General features: G+C 48.8%; 1 non-coding gene across 1 annotated transcript; it reads left to right on the forward strand.

Moving 5' to 3' along the window:
* Positions 1-1,353: 1,353 nt before the first annotated feature.
* Trnap-ggg (transfer RNA proline (anticodon GGG)) lies at positions 1,354-1,434 on the forward strand. The gene has a single exon. It is a non-coding gene; the product is annotated as a tRNA-Pro (tRNA).
* The last annotated feature ends 3,086 nt before the right edge of the window (positions 1,435-4,520 follow it).

Genomic DNA, 4,520 nt, shown 5'->3' on the forward strand with positions numbered 1-4,520 from the left:
CGAAAAAAAGACCAAAAAAAAAAAAAAAAAAAAGGTATTCATTACTGTACGGTGAGGGCATGCTTCCATATATACATACACCCAAACCCTACACAGGAACACACACCCTACATGAACAAGCTCCACGTGTACAAATGTGTGTACGTGCACACGCACGCGCACGCATACACATACACACATATACACATCACACACACACACTCCATACATGCACCCCATCTCTTCCAATGGGCAGGACACGTGCTGTCCAAGAAACCAAACAAATCAGAGTGACTGGCATTTTCAGCTGTGGCAAACCTGGCTGAGTGTTGGAGAACATGGACTTTGAGGCCAGAATCCTGGTGACATTTACCAGGTAGAGAGCAATGGTCAGTTTTGCACATCAGCATGGCCAGACAGTCCCTCATGTGACTCAGTTGAAGTAGGTCCTGAGGATCAGTGTAAAGGTCTCCTGGAGGTGTGACTGAGGTCCACAGTGATCGTGATCGTCGGGGTGGGATCTGACTACAGACTGGCTTTGTGAGCAAATCCGAGGTCCTCTATACAGAGGAGAGGTGGGTGCCAGAGACCGGACAGACACAGTTTAGGGCAAAAGTCTTTACGCGTTTTAACGTGTATCGGAGCTGGTGGTGGTGAGCCTACGGCAGAGTCCACACCTGGGGTCGGGGAGAAAGAAGCCATGCAAGCCTCACTAGCCTTGAATTCACAGGCAAAAGACAATGTTCACATGACCTGCTGGGCGGAGAAGAGATTTGGTCAGGTGGCCAGGAGGATCACAAGTCTACGGCCAGTCTGGGCCTCTCAGTGAGATGAGACCCTGTTTGAAGAAAGGACAGGGCTGGAGGCACAGCCCAGTGAGTAAGGTGCTTTGCATGCTTGAGTTTGAGCCCCACCGCACCATAGAACACAGGGCCCAGAGGCAAGAATCTGTCACCCCAGCACTGCAGGGGACGGAAACTAGCAGTGTCTGGGAGGCCATTGACAGCCTAGAGAAACCATTGTGAGCAATGACTCAGCACATAGCAGCACTTGCTGTGTAAGCCTGGCGAAACGAATCCAATCTCCAAACACCGTGGTGGAAACGAATCCCAAAGGTTGTCCTCTGATGTCTAGGCCTATGCAGTGGCACAGCCGTGTCCACACTCACACATAGACATGTGCAGACACAGAAACATATACATACACATGCACATACACATAAACACCAATAATGGAACTTTTAAAAAAAGTTTACGACTGTTTAAATCTGGGGCGGGGTGTGTATGAAAGGCGGAGAGCTATTGAGAAAGACCCCCAGTGCTGACTGCTCACCTCCGCAGGAACGTACCTTTGCACACAATAAGATGTGCATGTTCCGGGGTTGGGGGTTTAGCTCAGTGGTAGAGCGCTTGCCTGGGAAGCACAAGGCCCTGGGTTCGGTCCCCAGCTCCGAAAAAAAAAGAACCAAAAAAAAAAAAAAAAAAAAAAAAAAAGATGTGCATGTTCCACATACGTAGAACGTGAAAAAATAGCTCAGTAATAAGGCCCATGTGTAGAATCCCCCAGTGCAGGGCTGGGTGAGCATTTGCTAGAACCCTCTATTGAGGGGCTAGGGCATGGGCCTAGCCAGGGGCGAACCCAGGGCCTTGCGCTTGCTAGGCAAGCGCTCTACCACTGAGCTAAATCCCCAACCCCCCCTTTTTAAAATTTTTTTTATTAGATAAATTTCTTTATTTACATTTTAAATGTTATTCCCTTTCCATTCGGTTTCCTGTCCATAAGCCCCCCCATCCCCTCCTCCATGAGGGCACTGTCTTAATTAAGAGACATGAAGAGACCCTGTGCACTATGGGGGGCGCCATTCTCTAGGCATGGGGTCCTGAACTGTGTCGGTCAGGCTGAGTACAAGCAAACATACAAGGGAGCATGCCTGTATTTATTGCTCTTTGCTCTTGACTGGATGCCATGTGTCCAGATGTCCAAGTTCCTGTCTTGACTTCCCCACGAAGAACAACCGTGACCTGGTGCTGTTAGCTGAACCCCCTCTGTATTTTCCAACAGCAAGAGAAATGAAACTAGAGAATTTAGTTTTAAATTGTGTTTTTTTTAAAGATTTATTGATTTATTATATATGAGTACACCGTAGCTATCTTCAGACACACCAGAAGAGGACATCAGATCTCATTACAGATGGTTGTGAGCCACCATGTGGTTGCTGGGATTTGAACTCCGGACCTCTGGAAGAGCAGTCAGTGTTCTTAACCACCGAGCCATCTCTCCAGTCCGTAAATTGTGTTTACAGACGTTGTCTTTAACAACTAAAAAAAAAAGTGGAATACAGTGTTAGAGAAGACGGGGTTCACAGCCCGGAATCCCAAGCCCGCCTGTGTACAGCAGCTTCCCAGTGCAGGAGGATTGCTAAGGGGCTTAGGGAAGAAGGTAAATGTACCTGGGTACAGGGCTTCAGAAGCCTCTGGCCATGGCTATCCCCTACGATGTTTTCTGGGCCTGGGAAAACAGAACCTTCTGGCAGCAGAGCTGCCTATGTCTCTGAGAGCATTGCTTCGAGGCCCGCCTCCTAGCAGCAGGTCTCTGGGACCTATTCAAGGTCCATTTAGTCCTCATGATCCAAGCCCAACTTTGTAGCTCTGCCAGCTACTTCGGTGAATGGGTGGGGTGGTTCAGAGAGTCCCTTCTTAGAATCCCCAAGTGAAGGGGGGCGTGCTTTGATGGAAAAATGCTCAGGTGATAATCAAAAGATTAAACCGAAGTGACTGTGTTTCTCTGAGCCTCAGGCCAATCCAGGTAAACCTGACTATCATCCTGTCACGTGACCTCTGACCTCTTTTTCCAGGGCAGCCTGGCGGCCTACGGGAAGGATCTCTGCAGAAGCAGCGCAGGAAGCTTCCGCCAGATTCTAAGGATAGCAGCAGTCATTGCTGAACTGAGCTTTGAGGAGGCAGAGAGGCAGGGAAGGCCTTGTCTTTCCTGACTCTGCCCCATAATCTGACCTTGGGAGGTGTTCATCAGTGTATTAAACTGTAATAAACTGTGACCTGGGCCCCGTGGCAGGGTTCATACCCTGTCGGCTTACAGACAATTCAGCTAGACTCCTCACAGGGACCTAGGCATAGGCATCATCACCTGCATTGCTGCCATACCTCAACCCTTCCTCCTCTTCCTCCTCCTCCTCCTCCTCCTCCTCCTCCTCCTCCTCCTCCTCCTCCTCCTCCTCCTCCTCCTCCTCCCCCCTCCTCGTCCTGTACCCCCTTCACACGTGTTCCTGGCCAGCTTCTTTCTGTCCTTCTCTGTCCTCACTTTCTCTGCCCTCGTGGCTCTGTCTGCTTCTACCCACCCCTTCTCCAGGTCCTCACTCCCCACCCTTCCAAATAAATCCCCCTTCATCAGATCTGTCTCATGACGTGATTTCTCAGGGGCGCACCTTGGCACGAGCCTGCCAGGTACCCCTGCCATGGTGGCATTATATTTCATAACATAAGTACGTCATCTCAATATTCAGGAGGAGGTTGAGGCAGGAGGATCATAAGCTTGAGGCCAGCCTGGGTTACAGAGGAGCTCACTTAAAAATAAATAAATGAATAAAAAAGAAATACAAAAAGAAATAAATCTTCCAGTTATTTGTGGCTGCATACAGGCAGTTCTTAGCAATGTCTGTGAGGGTTCCTCAAATTCTTTTTATTTTTTAAAGATTTATTTATTTATTATATATAAGTACACTGTAGCTGTCTTCAGACACACCAGAAGAGGGCATCAGATCTCATTACAGATAGTTATGAGTTATGTGGTTGCTGGGATTTGAACTCAGGACCTCTGGAAGAGCAGTCAGTGCTCTTAACCACTAAGCCATCTCTCCAGCCCCTTCAAATTCTTTATGGTCATAACAAGAAGAAACTTTAAGGGGTTGGGGATTTAGCTCAGTGGTAGAACGCTTGTCTAGCAAGCGCAAGGCCCTGGGTTCGGTCCCCAGCTCTGAAAAAAAAGAAAAGAAAAAAAAAAAAAAGAAACTTTAATAGTAAAACTAGACATCACAAATAGGACCAGGGCGGCCTCTCCCACACCCCCCAGGTAACACTGCCGGCCCCGGGTAGACTGAGCAGGTCTTTGGACACAGGATGACAGGCACAGCTATGGTGTACTGTGCTGATAAATCTGCGCACCAGTTACACCTTGTATGCCGCTGCTGGGGTTCACTCGGACATCTGGGAAGCAGAGATAGGAGAAAGGCCCCTGAGGATTAGAAACTGAGGCACTGGAGATTGCTCTGCTTCTGGGCAGGGAGTGGTTTGCTGCTGAGGCAAGACTTGCACTGGGAGCTCTAGGCCAGACCTGGCTAGAGAGTGAGATGTGGATCAAACAGTGAACCCCAAAAGCCTTGATATGCGAATGAGAAAAATAAGATTAAAGGTGGAGGACGTGTCTACTCAAGTAGGGAGAGGATTTTTATTGTAGATATAAGAGAGGAAGCAGGCAGAGGCAAGCGCCCAGGCTGAACACGTGTGGAGCCCGAGTGAGAATCGAAA

This window comes from Rattus norvegicus, chromosome 1 (genome assembly GCF_021556685.1).
Source record: "Rattus norvegicus strain SHRSP/BbbUtx chromosome 1, alternate assembly SHRSP_T2T, whole genome shotgun sequence".
Taxonomy (NCBI): Eukaryota; Metazoa; Chordata; class Mammalia; order Rodentia; family Muridae; genus Rattus; species Rattus norvegicus.